The following is a 21,760-nucleotide window of genomic DNA, read 5'->3' as shown; positions in this document are numbered from 1 at the left end:
CCAAGAGGACTTCATCATGGTGATAATTCACAGGGATAGGACGATCATGATGGGTTTGAGCCATAAGAACATTCCTATGTGCACATGCAAACCCTAATGCTTGGATCTAGGTTTCTCTAATTGAACATGCAACATATCCAAGACTTTCATTGATAGATCTAATGAAGAACATTCAAATCATATATGAAAAACAGATCTAGAAGATTACCTTGAGTTGCTTGCTTGAATCTTCTTGTCCTTGGAGCTTAGAGTCACAATTGTCACTCCTCTAATGGCTTACAAACACCAACTAGCAAGAGGATGATTAGCGAGAGAGAGGAAGGTAAGAAAGTCGGCTAGGGTTTCTTCAATCACAAGAGTGCCGATTTTCTTAGCCTTAAGGGTTTATTTATACTAGTGAGCCTTCTAGGGTTTCACCCTTAAACCCTAATTGGATAACTTAGGCCCTAAGCAATCCAATCTCCTTATGATAAGCCTTGAACGATTTCTAGGTCCTTCTAAACCCTAAATCCGTCCACCCCTTATCCATAAGGGATTATAGCCCACAGTACAACTATCATACAATTGACAGTTTAAGCCCCTTTATTCAATTAATCTCTTTAAGTCACCAAATTAATTCCTAATTAATTTATGACTTTTATTAATCAAATAACAATATTTATATTATACTCATAATATATTAATAATATTTCTTCTCTCATTATAAATCATCCTGTCAAGTTACTATGGTGAAGGCAACCCAAAAGGACCATGCACAACCGGGTCAAATACTTGCCAAATATAGTTGCAGCCTTAGACACTATTCCAACAGTCTTCGACTTGGATAAGTCTAGTAACTATATAATCATAATCCGGTTAGCAATCCTAGCTCTCAAAGACGCTGTCAAACTCTGATCTTATCAGTCATGTCCTTTAGATAAGGGATTGTACAGTCCTCTGTTTAAATATCATGTGGACAATCCTATGGAATCATTTGTCCAGCAGTTAGTTTCTCGAGCTCAGATTTATTCGACATAGAACTTAATCGAACACATCAATTTAGTTCTGACCGGGCCCGACACATAAGTCAAATCAAATCATCGAGCGGCAGAGATATCGCTTTTACCCTCTTAGGATAAAAGTAACAGATAAACTTCGACTTATATGCATTTACTTATTTATTAATCAACTATACACAATAATGTGTTTTATAACATCAATTTACTGATGTGGTTTCGCATTATCAATGTACAACCAATTAACAAATAACAAACCATACATATAGGTTTTAAGACCATATGATATCATCGTCTTGCGATCACCCCTTTTTATCATATTCCATAAGGTGATTTCAGCAAGCGCGGGTTTGTTCCAATGCTCAAAACTAGTTCATAAGCACTCATGAACGTTGTAGCAACCTTTTGCTATGTCTAATACCATTTAGACAATGTACACACCAATTCATGACAATCTTCATTCATACCTACTTCCAACATATGCACGATTGTGGACTGTTTGAATAATTCAATTATTCTTAATAAACTCAATTATTCTGGAAGTCAAAACATGCAAAGTGAAACAATAGTTAAACAAATAACATCAGACAGTAACTTTACTCATAAATAATACTCCTTTATTTAATCATCAAATGTCAATTACATTTATCGATTACATGTTTCAAAAACTATTTAATCTAATCTAATATCATCTCTCAGTCCAATACTCATAGCATGCTGTAAATGCTTAACCCTACTCAGTCCCTTCGTAAGCGGATCTGTTGGGTTATCTTCTAATGATATCCTCCTAACCACGAGGTGTCCTTCTTCTACTCGATGTCTAATAAAGTGATATTTTTTGTCGATATGACGAGATCTACCATGATCTCTCGGTTCCTTGGTTAAGGCAACCCCTCCTTCATTATCACAGAAAATTTCCATAGGCTCCTTTATGGCAGGCACAACTCCAAGATCACCAATGAAGTTCTTCAACGATATTGCCTCCTTTGATGCTTCGCTCGCTGCAATGTACTCTGATTCACACGTTGAATCAGCTGTGGTTTCCTTCTTGGAACTTTTCCAAGTTACTGCTCCTCCATTAAGTGTAAAGACCCAGCTCGACTGCGAACGGTAGTTGTCCCTATCGGTCTGAAAGTTGGCGTCACTATACCCTCGCACCTTTAAGTCATCACTCCCCCCGAGGACTAAAAACCATTCCTTCGTCCTCGAATGTACTTAAGTATATTCTTGACCGCAATCCAATGGGCTCTGCCAGGGTTCCCTTGATATCTACTGACCATGCTCAAAGCAAAGGCTACATCAGGGCGAGTTCAAGTCATAGCATACATGATTGAGCCAACTGCGGAAGCGTATGGTACTCGGCTCATTTCTGCTATCTCGACTTCGGTACTCGGACTTTGAGTCTTACTCAACTTGGCATTACTTTGTATCGGTAACTCTCCCTTCTTCGAATTTTCCATACTAAAACGTTTTAGTACCTTTTCCAAGTAAGTGTTCTGACTAAGTCCTATTAGTCTCTTACTTCGTTCTCTCACTATCCTTATTCCCAAAATATAGGAAGCCTCTCCGAGATCCTTCATAGAGAAGCACTTCCCGAGCCAGGACTTAACCTCCTGTAGTGTCGGGACGTCGTTTCCTATGAGTAGTATGTCATCGACATACAAAACGAGGAATCTAACTATACTCCCACTGGCTTTGACATATACACATGATTCATCCTCGCTTCGTACAAATCCAAACTCTTCTACTTTCTCATTGAAGCAAAGATTCCATCTGCGAGACACTTGCTTATGTCCATAAATGGACTTCTCAATCTTACACACTCTATTGGGATGCTTCGTATCAATAAACCCCTCTAGCTGAGCCATGTAAACATCCTCAGCCAACCTTCCATTAAGGAAAGCGGTCTTGACATCCATCTGCCAAATCTCATAATCATGAGATGCAGCCATGGCCAGCATCACCCTAATAGACTTTATTTTCACAACTGGTGAGAAGGTCTCATCATAGTCAACTCCGGGAGTTTGAGTAAAGCCCTTCGCAACCAATCGCGCCTTATATGTGTGTACCTTTCCATCCACGTCGATCTTCTTCTTGAAGATCCATTTGCACCCAACGGTCTTACGTCCGATCATATTATCAACCAAATTCCAAACTTGGTTGTCATACATGGATTGGATCTCACTGTCCATCGCCTCTTTCCATTTTGCAGACTCCGGGCCTGCCATGGCTTCCTTATAGCTATTAGGTTCATCTAGATTTATTAGTGTACCATCACTAATATACGTGTCCCCTTCGGTAGTAATATGAAAACCATAAAACTGGGGTTGAACTCTAACTCTTTCGGAACGTCTAAGAGGTAAGGACTCGTCAATCGGTTCAACCGGAGTTTCCTCCTCGGGTTGAGCGCCAGCGGTAGAGGTTCCTTCATCAATCGACTCTTGAATTTCTTCAACCTCGATCTGCCTCCCACTGTCTCCTTGACTTATGATTTCTCGCTCTCGGAAAACCCCTCTCCTCCCAACGAAGACAACATTGTCACTCGATCTATAGAAGAGATATCCAAAGGATTTCTGTGGGTAGCCGATGAAAATACATCGCTCACTACGAGGTTCGAGCTTGTCGTGAGTATCTCGTCTTACAAAAGCCTCGCAACCCCAAACCTTGATATGTGCCAACGAGGGAACCTTCCCTGTCCACATCTCGTGAGGTGTTTTGGCAACCTTCTTAGTAAGGAATCGGTTAAAGATATGGGCGGCAGTCTCTAAGGCATACCCCCAGAATGAGATAGGTAGTGAAGCACGACTCATCATAGAACGAACCATGTCTAACAAGGTTCGATTATGCCTTTCTGCCACACCATTCAACTGCGGTGTCCTAGGTGGCGTCAATTGCAAAACTATTCCACATTCTTTGAGATAGTCGTGGAATTCAAGACTTAGGTACTCTCATCCTCGATCGGATCGAAGCATCTTGATTTTCCTGCCCAATTGATTCTCCACTTCATTTTTCAATTCTTTGAACTTTTTAAACGTTTCTGACTTGTGCTTGATTAAGTAAATATACCCATATCTACTATAATCATCGGTAAAAGTCACATCAAAGCGGTTCCCATCCTTTGTGGTTGATCTAAAGGGTCCACATACATCGGTATGTATGAGGTCCAATAAACACTCACCCCTTTCACATGTTCTAGTGAAGGGTGACTTGGTCATCTTTCCAAGTAAATAAGATTCGCATGTGTCATCTTCCCTAAGGTCGAATGACTCCAACACTCCATCCTTTTGGAGTTGGTCTATGCGCTTCTTATTGACATGTCCAAGACGACAATGTCACAAGGATGCTATATCCATACTATTGGAAGAATCCATGCATAAAACATCATTTCCTAGGTTATCTACAATCATAACGGTTTCATAAATTCCATTACATGGCATTGCTTCAAAATATAAGACACCATTTAGATAAGCATAAATTGAACCATTCTCATTATTAAAAGAAAATCTAAATCCTTGTCTAAACAAACCATGAAACGAAATCATGTTTTCTTGCCATTTCTGGCGAGTAGCAAAAATTATTCAAATCCAAACATAATCCATTACTAAGTACTAGAGAATACACTTCAATCTTGGTCACAGGCAACGATCTTCTGTTCCCCATGATTAGATTTATTCTCCCACGCTCCACATCCCTATTTCTTCTTAGTCCCTGCAATTCGAAACAAATTTGGTAACCACACCCGGTATCAAGAACCTAAGAAATAGCATGAGATGAATCATTAGATTGGATTACTTAGGGCCAAGGTTTTTTCAATCACAAGAGTGCCGATTTTCTTAGCCTTAAGGGTCTATTTATACTTGTGAGTCTTCTAGGGTTTCACCCTTAAACCCTAATTGGATAACTTAGGCCCTAAGCAATCCAATCTCCTTATGATAAGCCTTGGACGATTTCTAGGTCCTTCTAAACCCTAAAACCGTCCACCCCTTATCCATAAGGGATTATAGCCCACAGTACAACTATCATACAATTGACAGTTTAAGCCCCTTTATTCAATTAATCTCTTTAAGTCACCAAATTAATTCCTAATTAATTTATGACTTATATTAATCAAATAACAATATTTATATTATACTCATAATATATTAATAATATTTCTTCTCACATTATAAATCATCCTGTCAAGTTGCTATGGTGAAGGCAACCCAAAAGGACCACGCACAACCGGGTCAAATACTTGTCAAATATAGTTGCAGCCTTAGACACTATTCCAACAGATCATTCTCTGGCTCTTCTTCAAACCATCTAGCAATGACCTCATTCGGAAGGTACGGGTTGTCGTGAGGATGGATTCCATCCATGTTATCTACGCGAAAATTTAGGTAAGGAAATAATTATTAGACGAACTGTCTAGATAACTATTAGAAAACCTTCATTAGTTATATCGCTAATTGTAAAGTGCATACTAGTTATATGTAATTAACACAGGATAGGCCTTCGAATAAGTGACCTCAACTCCAAATTCACAAGGAATAGGGGTAAAGCAAAAATTTCACCGATTCTAAGTCTATAACATTCTAGTTACATATAACTTTAGTGTATCCATTTAGCAACTATCAACTTAGTAATGAAGATCCCGTTTTAGTTCTCAAGTATAAAGTACTTATAGTAACACAAAACACCCTTATGGTATTTTAGACTTAGGTTATGTTATAATGTTCTCATTATGGTAATGTTGGTAAGTTTTTAGACTTGTTGCCATATCACAACCATTCTTGGGCATGTGCTAATCACTCCTCGGAACAGCATAGTTGATCAGGCTATGCCACTCCCAAGACTGGCCATACATACCCATGCTTACTTGTGATATTCAACAATCGTAATACTTTTGTTCTTGTCATTGTGACACTGATTTTAGTATGAATGCAAACACGTATACTTACTTAAATATTTTATTATTTAGAAGTATAACTCTTAGACAGAGTGTTTTAATCCAAATGTATTTATAGTTAGTATATCTTTTATGGGTTGATATACTATATTCACTATAAACAATGCTCTGATACCAATCTGTCACACCCCAAAACCAAGAACAATGTAAAGTAGTAAACAAGCAAAAACATCATCCATTGCATTAAAAGTAAAGTTCTAATACATGGGTGTTCTTTCATAATGTACAACAATAAAATGAATAATCAAAATAAGACGAATCTTGTCAGTACTCCGTCTTCTCAAAGCCTGGCCATCGTACCTGTCTAACTGGTAACCTGAGAATACAAGTTATTTTGAAAGCGAGTATTAGCCTAAAGCTGGTGAATTCATAAGTATTTAAGTGTCATTGTCTTGTTTTGGAAAGCTGTTATGAATGCCTGGTAAATCTTTAAATGAAGCAATTGATATAAGTATGAAAACCCTAGAAAATCCCTTATTTCCTACTAGTATCCAGTGTAGTCTTCTACCAAGACCCGAATGTTTTGCTATGATAATGATGCTTTTTCCTTCTTTTTTACTATTACAAACAGTACTTAGTCTAACTCATCGTTTATGTGAATGTATCACAAAATAAAGTAAATAGGAAAAGAATATGCTAGTCTTCTACCAAGACTTGAATGTTCTGTTATAAAAATGATAGTGTTTCCTTCCTTTTTGACTATTTCTAAGAGTACTTAGTCTAAATCATCGTTTATGTGAATGTATCACAAAATAAAGTAAATAGGAAACTGTACTAATGTAAGTGTTATCCTTTGGTACTAGGACTAACACGACATCGCGGTTAGTGAAATGTATAACCTAATGAACATCCAAAGATAGTTCAATTGTCCTCTGTAGCAGCAGCAGGGCGGAGGAAGGGTTAGTCCCGTAATCGATTCCCTAATATAAGTATTAACCGTAGGCATCCGAAGATGTTCATCAACCTCTGTAGCGAACAGTAGGCTCGAGGAATGGTTAGTCCCGTAACTGTATTCTAATATAAGTAATAACCATAGGCACCCGTAGATGTTCATCAACCACTGGTGCTAATCAGCTGGGATTCGGAATGGTTAGCCCCGTCTAGATATCCTGTTGAACTGGGATAGGCAGGACAATTTACACAGAAGGTACTAATAAATCATCATCGTGAATCGAGATACAAGTATTCATGTAAGTGTATACAGGTAAATGTATCTACGTAAAGCTACTCATGTAATGTATTCATGTAAGGTATTCATGTAAGTGTATCCATGTAAGCGTACTCATGTAAGTGTATTCATGTAACTTGTAATGTATAGTATAGACTCACGAATGAACTGACTCTGATGTAATTCCTTGTAATAGGAATAATGTTGTGTATCTTCTAACTATCCGTATACTAGTTAATTGGAAGGTAATTGGTTGTTCAAGTAGGTTTATACACCCTTGTTACACAAGAGTGTGGGAAACTGAATGAAGGATGAAAACTATGACATCAATACATATATAAGAACATATGTGTACAAGTGTAGTTTTGTTCAAGAAGGTAAAAATGGTTTTGTAAGACATCTAGGAGTTTTGAACAATAATTAACAATGACTTGATGTCATTTTAAATAAACATTTCAAAACTAATACTTTTGTTACCAAGGTATTTTAAGATAGAAAACCATTTCATGCATCACATTTTGAAGTATGTGAAATCTGCTGGATGAAAACACAGTTATAAAATACATATGAGTGATTTAATAACATATTGTTTTCTACTTGTATCCCCCCCATTAAAGCATTTAAAATCATTTAAAACATTGATTAATGGGTATGAACTCACCTGTTGCGAGTGGATCGGAAGGAAGTGTCGGATAAGCGCTTGGTGTCAAGTGAAGACTTAGACACGCACAAAAATCCTAATTACATATGAGGGCATATGTATATAAACAATTAGTCTTTAAACAACTAATAAATAAATTTAAGACACTCTAGGACATGCTAAACACCTTATACAAGTGTTATATGTCTCAAGGGTTGCATCTAAGTGTTGTAGGGAAAGGCTAGTGTGTTTGGGGTTCAAGGGTAAACTCCCTTGGAGTTTACGGTTTTCATGACCATTACCCAAGGAGTTTACGACAGTAAACTCAAGGGTTTACTGTCTTAAACTCTACACTTTATGACCATTTGTTGTTTTGAAGACTACTAAGCTATTCCAAGCGTTCCTACTTCATGATTAAGCCTTAAGAAGTGTTGTGTGGCATTAAAACACTCCTAAATGGAGTTTACGGTCTAAGGACACTTTCTCCATGAGTTTACTACCTTAAACTCATGAGTTTACTACCTTAAACTCATGAGTTTACTACCATAAACTCATAAGTTTGGTATTTTGGGGATTTCAAGTCCTTAGCTCAATCATGGCACTAGTCTAGGTTGGATTTAGACATAAGGAACAACTATGAGACATTTATGGGACTTTTATGCACTTTTTGGGGTGTTTACGGTTTTGGGAGATCCCCAAACCGTAAACACATAAAAATGGTGAAGCATCTAGGCACCCTAACACACCACTTTGCACCATAAATGGTGTTTACGGTTTTGGGAGCCTCCCAAAACCGTGAACACCTTTATCTTGGTGTTCTTGGGACTTTTCTTTGATGTTAATATGAAATACAAGCTTAATAAGACTCAAGGATGGAAGTACTTACTTTAAGGAAGCTTGGATTTAGCTAAAAGTCCAAGAACACTTAGTCTGTGTTCTTGGTGTTCTTGGTGTGTTTGGAAATCTAATCAAAACACAAAAATGAATGGATGAATAGATGCACAAACACTAGATTAAGTGTTGTATCAACTCGGAATGGCTAGAACACTTACAAGTTTGAAGATCTTGAACTGTTTCTAGGATGATACTTGAAAGGATATTATGAGTTTACTCTTTTGGGGAGTAAACATATTATAACTAGACTTAGGGAGTAAACTCATGGATAAGCATGAGTTTATGGATTTTTGGGATGATTTTTCGACCCAAACAAAATAGTTTGGCCAGGAACTTATAAGACGCAAGGTGTTTGCGGTTTTTAAAATTCAAAACCCAAGACGACACTTTCTTTCACCCGTTCGTTTAAAAATAATATTAAAATAATCAAATGAACTTTATTTTTCCCTAAAACAAGTAAAAGTGAACTTGAATTATAATATGATGTGATTGACTTTTAGGGTTTGACCGAATGAAAATTCTGGGTTGTCACACCAAGCTTGCATACGTTTTATAACCGTAAACGTCTGATACAACTTGCTGGAACCGCAAAATACTAAAGGCATCAACGACCAATACGTGTGACACAACCCTATATATATAGACACCCGTGACCGTGAGGAGCTTACGGTCGTAAGGTGTTTACTGCCGTAAACTCAGTTACAACTGTAAATTGACAAAAAGCTAATTACAAACGTACCCCTATCACTAACTGCAACACCTAGACCAAACCATTATTCTAAGCCCTTCACAAGCTATGAAAAAATAAAGCTAATTCTTATAAATATATCCAAATAAAATCCTTATAAGTAAATAAATACATAAATTGATTGTTACATTTATTTGTTAACTATTCATCTTGCTTTGATTTTATTAAATAAATTAAATATAAATAAAAAACAAATTCCATTTATTTATTATCTTAACTCTAAAATCAAATAACATATACAATAACCTAATAAATGTTGTTTTACTACTAATTAAAAGATATATGTATTTGTTAACTATTTGTCCTATACATTTTTTAATATTTTTATAGAGTTAAAGGGTATAATCTAAAATATCTTCAAAATAATGGGCTTTAAATGTAAAATTCTAGAGTATAAAAACACTTAGGCCCCATTTGATAGTACATCAGACTGAATGTGCTGAGTTATGAAAAATGACCATTTTATCCTGCTGTTATATACAGTGATGGATTAAGTTGCTGAATAATTATAAAAACATACATATTGTCATAACATTAGACCAAGAACAATTTTTTATTACAAAACCAATTTTTAATTTCTGATTTCACAAAAAGGGCAACAACTCAAAACAATAATAGCAATCTACTATGATAGAGTTACATATTTAAACTTCATTTTTTACTCACAGTCGTTTCAACATCAAATTGTTGTTCAAGGTGACTGGGAATATGACAGCAGGAGGCTGAAAACGTGAACAGTGTTTCTGTCGTTTCTATACCATGGTTTTTATTCCGAAACTGCCCCTAGAATGATCCCTTTGAATGGTTGGAATTATTGTTCTTGTTCATTCCTTCCTTATCTAGATTTTCTAAAGATACATGTAATTAATTTTTAATTCCAATTTCAGATTTATTAGAGTTAGGTTAATTGGTTTGAGATAGCTGCTGAAACTTTGAATTTAATAAGTTTTATGTTTTTTATTTTTGTTTTAGTTAATAGGTGATTATCTAGAATTGATATTTGGGTTGAGCGGATTTTATGGAGGTGTACTTGATCATTAGCTTGGTCATTATCTAGAATTGATATTTGGATTCATTCCTTCTTGAGGAGGAGTATGTAGCATGGCTTCAATTCATGATTCACATGGATATTTTGATGCCTTTATATAGGCTTTAGTGATAATGAATAACGTAGCGGTTTTCTTTTCCCTTACTTTCAGTATAATGAATATTCAATTCATGTGATCAGAAAGTTTCTTTTCTTCTTCTTCCTATCATTGAATTTGAGTATTAAACAAGAACAAACTCTTATTTTATTTTTTATATTTAACAGATTCTTATTTTATGGATTATACATCAAATTGCATAACATCAAAGATAACCGATTCTGATTTCAAACATTACTAGCATAAAAGGAGAAGAATTACTAGTTTTTGATGAATAGTGAATGATAGGGAAAGCAAGAGAAATTGATCGAAGATGGCGACTTCTCTTTAGCTGGCGAGATGGTGGCGAGATGGCGGCGACCGGCGAGATGAACGGTGACCTGTCGATGGAGGAGGCGGCGATTTTTGTGCGCTGCGCTTTTTAGGTTACGATTAAAGAGGGTAACTAGGGAAGAAAGAAAGAGACGGGTAGGAGCGTCCTTGTTCCCAGTCAGCATATGTTACAAAGTTGAATAGGAAAGACATTTGGGCCAAATGGCTAACCGAGAAACCGTATCCTCAAACAGACAATGTCTGACCGGGTCAGCCCATATGTCTGACTCAAACCCAGTCAAACAATATCAAACACGACCTTACTTTCTCTTTATTTAGCCCTAGCAAAAATGCAGCCGCCCAACAAGAGAGAGCAGGTTCCCGTCGTCTTCAAGAGATTGTCGGCGAGTTTTTTTTAAACTTCTCTTTCTCTCGTTCTTAATCCTATGGTGATACCAGTGGTTCAAGTGATCCCGTCAAGGTTCCACGCTTCAGACGACTTTTCAGACTAGGTTTCACGTTTCCGACGAGGTTCACGCCTCATGTTCAATGCTCGTTCTCCTTCTCTGGTACTGTTTCTGATGACTTGCTCCTCTTTTTTTCCCTTTAAATTTTCTCTCTATATCTTACTATTTTGAATCTGATGGTGGTTAGTGGTGGCCAACGGATGTTTCGGGCGATTTCCGGTGGTTGTTATTTCCGATGGTTATTAGCGGTGGTGGTGATATATTGGCCGTTGTGAAGGTGGTGGTTGGTGGACATAAGAAATTGGTTATTTTTTATTAATGATAATCACTTTATTTTCACTTATTAGTTTATATAAGATGTAATTATAATAGGTTTATTGTTGTATTAATGTTAATAGTTGGTGGTTAGTTGGTGGTTTGTAAAGTGATTGTTCTTGGATCAACAGAGATGCATATTCCAATACTTTGATTTTACTGAAAAACCTTAAATCTTAAAAGTCACACACTCATATAAAGAACATAAAATTTTATGTACATGCATTGGTTGAAAAAACTAAAAGTTGTTAAGGAATGAATGGATCACCCAAAAATTATAAATAACATTACCCTATTTCACAAAGATTCCTAAATATATTTACATATATTTTAAATATATTTACATATACTTGTTTGTTTTATTTATTTAATTCAATTATTTAAATTAAATAAATAATTTTTTCACAAACTAAATCATTTAATAACTAAACGATATAAATACAAAAGTTATAATAATTCATACACTTATGAATCATGTTTATTATTATTATTACTAGGCGAATGCCCGCGCATTGTGTGGGATATAAAAAAATATTTTATATTAAAAATAACTAAATCATTGTTATTAACAATTAAATAATAATTTCATAAAAAATATAAAAAATGATTTTTAGGATTGTTATTGTGTTGAACTATATTATAAGAGCTAAGGTTGGAACTTGAAGTTGTTTTCCATATACAAAGTTATATGATTAAAATACAAAAAAATTAATTTGTAAAAATAAATAAATTGTTATTGTTATCTATTAAATAATAATTTCATATTAAAGTAAAACGTTTATATTAAATATTATCATTATGTAGAAAATACGATAATAGAGACATCTTTTTATCTATCTTAAATTTTATCATTATGTACAACATATGATAATAGAGACAACTTTTTATCTTAAAAAGTAAAAGAAAAATGTTTTGTATCATAAATATTACCTTAATTATGTAGAACATATGATAATAGTGATGTCTTTTATAAGGTTAAAACTTTAAATTCTATTACATACAGGGTTGTAAAACTTGGCTAACACAACCAAATACTCGGCATGTTACTTAAACTTGGCCTCCAATTGAAGCGAGTTTGCCTAACTCAGCCAGAAGACACTCGGATCCTTATTAAACTCGATCCAAATCTAAAAGATACGGTCTAAAATCATTTTCAAAATTCTGAAATTTAATTGGTCACTTGTTGACAAAGACAATCTCACCAAAAACTACACTCAACGTCCTACAAAGTTAGATGCAAGGAAGATCTCATGGCTTAGTCCCTTTAAAATAGTTCACAATCTTTCCTATTTATATAGGAGAATACATTCTCTTGTTTACTCTCACGATCAATGTGGGATGAAGACATTTTAATTAAACTCATTTCTTTATTTGCCAATAATTTCATTTTGTTAAATAAAATATTAAATAATAAAAATAAAACGTTATCCGGAAAATTTATTGTTCAATAGTTCCATTTTTCTGTAATATCGTAAGTTGCTATAAAAAATCAAGTTTTTATTGAATAACTTTTTGTTAAATCCTAAAGTCATAAATTCAGTTATGTACTTAATATAGAAAGTTTGTATATATGTATTTTCATGATTCAAAATGTCATTATAAAATGAATTCATTTATAAAATATAATCGAGTATATATTTCGTGCTTTTGAATCAAAGTGATTTTTCAAACAATCATAATTTTATGTTTAGGTAGATTTTTTTATATTTATATAACATTATGTAACTTATAATATTATTATAAACAATTTGAATAATCATGTGAGTTTCAAATATATGTGGTGAAAGGAAAATGCTTCATTTATCGGTCCAAATTGATCAAACTCGGACCAATTCAGCTTAATATACCAGACTACATAATGTTTTTTCTATTGAAACGCAGTTTGTATATATTTTGTGTTTTTTAATCAAATTTAAATAGTTATAATTTTATGTTTAGGTAACTTATTTATAATATTATTAGAAACAATTTGAAAAATCATGGGAGTTTCAAATGTATGTGCTGAAAGGAAAATGATTCCTTTATCGGTCCAAATTGATCAAACTCGGACTAATTCAACTCAATATACCAAACTACATAACGGTTTTTCAAGTGAAACTCTGTTTGAACTTAAAAAAAACTTGTTCAAAACCATTTTCGGGATTCTAAAACTTAAATGGACAGTTGCCAATAAAGACAATCTCACCAAAGAATACCCTCAACATCATAAAAAGGTAGGCATAAGGAAGTTCTCATGGTTTGGTCCCTTTGAAACATTTCACAACCTTTCCTATTTATAGAAGAGGAAACATTCTCTTGTTTACTCTCACCATCGATGTGGGATGAAGACATTGTAATAAAACACACTTTCTTGTTAATAAAACATTATTCAACTTATTTAGTGAAACACTCTTTCTCTTGTTTACCCTTTCTTTATTGTTCAATAGTTCCATTTTTCTATTATCTCGTAAGTTGCTATCCGAAAAAGTAAGTTCTTATTGAATAACTTTTTGTTCAATTCTAAAATCATAAATTCAGTTAGGTACTTAATATAGAAAGTTTGTATATATGTATTTTCAATATTCAAAAGTTCATTATAAAAAGAATTCATTTATAAAATATAATATGCGTATACATTTCCTGCTTTTAATCAAATAGAATTTTCAAACAATTATAATTTTATTTTTAGGTAGATGTTTTTTTTATATTTATATAACATTATGTAACTTTTTTAAAATATCATTGGAAACAATTTGAAAATCATGGGAGTTTCAAATGTATGTAGTGAAAGGAAAATGCTTCTTTTATGGTCCAAATAGATCAAACTCGGACCGATTCAACTAAATATACCAAACTACATATTTTTTTCTAGTGATACCCGGTTTGTATATATTTCGTGCTTTTGAATCAAAGTGATTTTTCAAAAAGTTATAATTTTAGGTTTAGGTAGATGCTTTTTTATATGTATATAAAATTATGTAACTTATGTATAATATTATTAGAAATAATTTGAAAAATCATCGGAGTTTCAAATATTTGTTGTGAAAGGAAAATGATTCGTTAATGTTTTTTGTGAAAGGAAAATGATTCGTTTATCGGTCCAAATTGATCCAGCTTCGTTTCAACTCAATATACCCAACTACATAATTTTTTTCTAACTGAAACACAATTTAAACCTGAAAAAATTCGATTCAAAACCATTTTTGGAATTCTAAAACTTAACTGGACACTTGCCAATATAGACAATCTCACCAAATAATACCTTCAAAATCCTACAAAGGTAGGCATGAGGAAGTTCTCATGGTTTGGTCCCTTTGAAACATTTCACAACCTTTCTTGTTTATAGAACATTATTTAACTTATTTATAATATTACTGTAAAGAAATTGAAAAGTCATGGGAGTTTCAAATGAATGTAGTGAAAGGAAGTTAAAAAAGGGAGTTTCAAATGCATGAGATTTAAGAAAAAATGCTAGCTTTGTAAGTATGTATGATTGTTATTATTATTATTATTATTATTATTATTATTATCATCATCATCATCATCATCATCATCATCATGTAATAAAAAATTCAAGAGTAATAAAATTATAATATGAACCAAACTCATATACTAAAATATTAATTCAAGTGTCTACTTGTTTTTGGTGTGACACTATAGGATCATATGTTATTAAAAATATCTTTTTATGATCTTTGTTGAGCATATAGCACCAACAATTTCCCACTTACGTAAAATTGATTTAAAAAATGATATAGACAGTGGTGAATGTTTAGAAATATTTCACTCCCCCCCCCCATCCCCCTCCAAAAAAAGACATAACGAAGTGCGATTCAGCAACTTTCATTTCCCATGAGCTCATAGATTTAATCGAAGTACCTTGGTGATGTATTAATCATCCTTTTGTTTCAGACATCATGTTAAACATGATTCATGGATCAAAATCATTCTAATTTGGTGTTCAACATTTGTCTGGCGACTTAGTTGGCTCGCCCTCAACACATAAGACGAACAAAACCCACTTTCAATACAAATGCCTCTTATAAATATCGTATTGTACCTAATGATGGCATTATGGTTGTCTAGTTAAAGAGCACAGAAGAAGCATATTAAAGCACAATACTTCTTACACTTGAGTCCCTAATATGTACCTCAGGTCTAAGGATACAAATATACTACCTTGTTCAAGATTCCCTCGTGAAGAATATCTATGAAGTGCTCTTAAAGCAGGTCATGTCCAATACTTCTTCCTTAGCAAGTACCTATGAACTTGGTAGCAACCTATTTTTCAAATTTCATCTTGTGAAATTCAACCACTCCAATTCATATTATTCTTTGTTCATATTTGTTCCCACAAATATGATCGACTAAGGACCTTTTAGAATAACTAGTTTTATTTAAGGTTTAAACATGCTATACATATTAAATCAAAATAACTAGTATTATTTAAGGATCAAAATATTGTTTCTTATAAATTTCCAACACTAAAATATTAAATCTAAATCGAATCCATTCCCAACAATAACAAAGCCCCATAGCTCTAGTGTGATGCCCATGCTTAACTGGTGGTAGTGGCTTCGTGAATGGGTCTACCATGCTTTGATCTATATGAACTTTATGAATACTTCAACTATATTCTGAATGTAGTTGAACTTTCGTTCGATGTGCCTAGTTATTTTTTTCAATTTGGGTTCCTTATCCAACGCAATGGCACCTTCATTTTCACAAAGTATATCTAGCGGATCCTGAATTGAAGGGACATCCCCTAGATCTTCAATGAATTTCTTCATCCAGGATGCTTCTTATGCGGCGTCCGAAGTGGCAATGTATTCTGACTCTATTTTAGATTGTGGAATGACACTGTTTTTATAGCTCTTCCAAGAAACTTGTCGTTCATTCGTAATAAAGATAAAACCACATTACGATTTAGAATCATCTACATATGTTTGGAAACTAGCATTCATAAAACACTTTACACTAAGATCTTCTTGCAAAGCTCCATAGATAAGGAACATTTATCAAGTTCTTCGTAAGTACTTTAAAATGTTATTAACAACAATCCAATGACCTTCTTCCAAATTTTGTTGGTATCTACTCATCATTCTCAAAGAGTACAATATATCCGTTCTTTTACATAACATGGCATACAAGATGGATCCCACTGTAGAAGCATATGGGATTCCATTTATTCTCTCTAACTCCACTTTTCTGCATTAATACAGGATCATTTTAGTTCCATGTGGTATTAGCGAGAATCTTCTCTTAGAATTCTCTATCTTGAATATTTTCAAGATTTTATCAGTGTATGCACTTTGACTTAAACTTCTAAGTCGTCTTGATTTATCTCTATAGCTCTTTGTACCAAGAATATAAGTTGCTTTGCCTAAATATTTCATTGAGAAACATTTCTTAAGCTGTGAGTTAACTCCTTTCAAAAAAGGAATGTCATTTCCAATGAACAATATGTCATCTACATATAAAATGAGGAATGTGATAGTGCACCTACTAGTTTTCTTGAAAACACACTATTCATCTTCATTTATGATGAAACCATAGTTTTTTATTTTCTCAATAAAACGAATGTTCCAGCATCGAGATGCTTGTTTTAATCTATAAATGGATCTTTTAAGATTACGCTCTTGGTTAGGATACATTGGTGAATAAAACTCTTAGGCTGAGTCATATAGAAACATCGTTTTGACATCTATTTGCCATATCTGATAGTCATAATCTGTGGCTATGGAAAATAGTATCCTTATAGACTTGCTCATAACCATGGGTGAGAATCGTATTCAACACCTTGAGTTTGTTCGTAATTTGTTAGAAACTTCTTGTCTTACATAAGCTTCATATCTCCACACCTTTAACTGAGATAAGGATGGAACCTTTCCATCTGTAATCTCATAAGGTGTTTTGTCTACTTTCTTGGTTGGAGCCACATTCAAAATACAGGGTTGATGTGTGACATTTCAAATTTCACGGCCAAAACAGACCAATTTAATTATACTTATTTCATTTAAGAGTATCTTTTTTGAAGAATTATAAATGCGGAATTTGTTCCCAATAATGTGATTATATTACTGCCAAGCATTTCCGAAGAAATGTGTTGCATTAATAACTTTGGGATATCATCGTCAATACATAAACATAAGCATAACGAATATATTATAGGCCTTATACATATTATTATAATATGGCCTACAAACCCCTTAAATCACTCGGCATCACTAGCCTTCATACCGCTACCTATGATACAAAGAAACTAAGTGGGTTAGGGTTGCGGGCCTGGTGAGCACATAGGGGTTTTAACCCACACTAAATAAGTTCTTGAATTACGCATTTCGCATCAAATATTTTACTCAATTACCCATTCCCATTATTCCTAGATTTTGATCCAAAAATATTGATCTCAAGGGACCTATCCTAAGGATCATTATCATCAATGAGTAAACAATACAGCTTTGGGAAATCCTATAGCAATATGTGTCAATAAGGCAACCATGGGGTATAGACTATATCAATGAACTTATCGTTCACTAACACCTATAGGTTGCGAACCTTATAGCATTCCAATGGACTATCTAGATTAGTCTACGGTCGTCATCTATACTATGTTAGATGACTGGTTTGTCAATAGTCAAGCCCTCTCATCATCATCTCATCATTTTCATCACCATCACTACTCAATATATTTTATATAAATACACAAGAAAATACATATATGATTAAATTAAGTAAAACTCATATAATTTATCTAACACGAATATCAAGTTATTAAGATAATAGGAACACATAGCATTTAATCATCTAGATACTTAATATCTATTTGTAAGCTGAAAGTAACTATGCACTCACATGTTAAAGTGGATGAATGGAAAGTTGGATAGTGCTTTGCTTCAACACTCGTCTTTTCCTTTGATATGACCTATGTTTAACTATCACTAAGTCTTAGTTTATTATCTCTTATGACTAATTAATAGTCTAGATTCCTCGATAATCCCAACATCTACATCAAGATCTATCAAGTAAGGAACAATCAGGTAGGATCATATAGAAGGTAATGTCCTTTTGATATACAAAATATATTTTTTCGAAGTACCACTTTAAACACCTCACTAAATTCAGCCTAGATATCATCCCCGCATACTTAGTCAGGTGGGCTTCGCATAATTGGGCTTCGGATTTGGGCTTTCTTTGGATTTAATGGCTTGGGGTCCTGTTGGGCCACCTGAATGAAAAAGCTTGGATTAGAAAAAAATAGTGGGCCTTTGGGTAAAGTCCATGGAAGGATAATTTGGAAAATTGGGTCATATGTGGGCCTTGTATGGATATTTGATCTTTAGGCCGTTAGATTGAAAGTTTGGGCTTAAGTGTTGGGCCAAAAATAGATAGGGTAAAATGGTATTTTTACTCTAAGTGTGGACTGAGGGATATAGTTTTGACTCCAATGGTTAATTGGGTGCTTTTGGTTATTGATAGCTCGGGGATTTATCGAACTAGCAGCCATGGATTTTAGTGTGAATCAGCAATGTGAGGTGAGTTTTCTCACCGTGTTTAGCGGGTCGAAGGCACCAATGCCAATCCATGATCTGTTATGTTAGATTACTTGTTGTCTGTCTGACACTAGTATGTGTATGTGCTTGTGTGTTACGGGGCGAGGCCCGATGATTATCCTGTATAATATTATATGTTATTAGATATGAACTGTATGTGAGCAAGGCTTGTTATGCGAGTTAGGGCAGGGCCGTTATACTCTTCGGACGGGGTCCATTATGTATTTTATGTTTGATATGCAGTATCTTGGGTAACTCACTAAGCTTTGTGCTTACCAATTTTATTTTATGTTTGAGTTACTTCCGGTTCCAAGGGGAAGAGCTCAGGATGACTGCATCGCACACACCACATGGTTTCCGCTTTAGAGATATTACTCTGGTTGATATGATGTTTGATACACTTATTTTCATTTGGTTTGTATGGATAATGTTTTGGAATACTGAATTATTAAATTAAAAATGAAATTTTTGGATCATATTTTCGGGAAGTTACATATTGGATGGTTCCAATTATAATGATTGGATACGAAATATAAAGATGGCCCTTCGATTTGAGAACAAAGAGTATGTTCTAGAAAAGGAACTCAATGAGATCGATGAAGAGAATGCCACTCCTGAAGAATTATCCTCCTACAAGAAGTACTATGATGATGCAACAAAAGTTGATTACATCATGGAAGCTACCATGACCCTTGAGTTGCAAATATTTTATGAAGACTATTGGCCGTATGAGATGAACAATGGCCTTGTGGAAAAGTTCCACAAACATGATCGTCAAGAAAAATACGAGGTGGTCAAAGCCCTCGTGGTTTTCAAGCTCAAGGAGGGAGACTTTGTATGTACCCAAGTGCAAAGGTTGCAACGATACGTGGAGTGCCTTGTTACGATAAATATGCATTGTGATGAGCTGGCTATTGACATAGTCCTAAACTTCTTTCCAAGTTGTTATGATCAGTTCAACCTGACCTGTCATATAAACAACACTGAGACCAACTTGGCTCAATTGCACAACCTTCTGCAGACAGCTGAGGCATGAATGAAGGGAAAAGGTTTAGCCTCTATTGTTGGATTAATGTCTAAGTCCATTTGGGTTGCACTTCACCTGAGCAATTGATATGGATAATCTTGTAAGAATAGTATAAGTTATGATTTATTAATCTATTATAAGTTCTAATATACTGATATGAAATCATATTATTTAATTAGTATTGATCTTAAATTAATTTGGAATTAATTTAGTGATCATAAGTATGACTAATTAAATATGGGCTCAAGTATTTATATAGTGTGGGCTAATGCTTATTTGGAATGGGCTAGGCTTGCATGGTAAGTCCATGCATAGTCCATGGAGCTTAACCCATGGATCTCATGGAAATGAAAAGACATGGGTATTAGGGTTTACATGGATGTAACCCTAATCCACCACACTATATAACGGATTACATGGCACCTAAAATGGCACTAGTGTATGTGTAATACAAGGTGTGGCCGATTTCTACTTATGTGTTACTATTCTCTCAAGTTTCCAAGGTTTATGGTGATTTGTGATTGCAATTGAGGCTTCCATACTATTGGGGCTAAGCTCTTGAACCACTAAGGAAACAACCACAATAAAAAGGTATGTCATCTAACTAGTATTTTGTAGTATAAGAGCTTCATAATATGCTAGTTAGGATTAAAGCCTTGGAAAGTTCTTATTTGCATGTATGATAGAGAAAACATAGATCCAATGTTTATAGGGTTGCATGTACACCATAGGAGTGTTAGAATGCTCAAAACACAACAGTGGTATCAGAGCCATGGGTTGTTTTCTGTTATATTCATGCAAATGTTTGATTTTCAAAGTTGAAAAAAAAAAGAAAAAAAAACATGAAGTTTGTCAAATTTTAAGATAATTACTTGTTTTGTGAAAAACTAATTATTTGTAAAATTTGAATCATTTGCTATATGATTTGAATTAGGTCAAATTTAGTAAGAGATAAAATGATATGGTTATTTTATTAGTTTTAAAAGTTTATCTAAATGTTCTAAGGAGTTACAAATTTTGTTATAAAATTTTGGAGCTCAAAAGTTTTTTTTTAAGTTGTGATCTTAAGAGTTTTGAAACTTCCGTAAGTTATGGATATGAAAGTTTTTTTTTAAAAAAAAAATTGATTCAAAGTTTTTATGGAGTTACAAAATTTGGTATTATTGTTTTAAAGAATTTCATAACTTGTTCTTAAGTTATGGGACATGAAAAGTTTCATCATAAAACAAGTACTTAACTTCATAAGTTATGGAATCCAAAAGTTTTCAAGAGTTACAAAACTTGCGCTCAAGTTTTGGAATTTGGAAAAAGGTTTTTATGAAAAAAAAAGAATTGAATTCTAAAACTCTTGGGTTCATAACTTAAACAATTAATTAAATGGTTTTAATTTTGAATTTAATAATTGGAATTATGATGTTTTTATTGAATGGTTCAATTAACTCTTATGGACTTTATTAATAGATAATCAAAGTGTTTAATTAAAAGAGAATTAATAATGCCATAATGACATGGTTTAAGTTTAACTAAATTAAGAGTATAGTTTAATTAATAGATTAAACCACCAAGTAT

Source organism: Lactuca sativa, chromosome 7 (genome assembly GCF_002870075.4).
Source record: "Lactuca sativa cultivar Salinas chromosome 7, Lsat_Salinas_v11, whole genome shotgun sequence".
Lineage (NCBI taxonomy): Eukaryota > Viridiplantae > Streptophyta > Magnoliopsida > Asterales > Asteraceae > Lactuca > Lactuca sativa.
Note: the sequence above shows the minus strand (reverse complement) of the source record.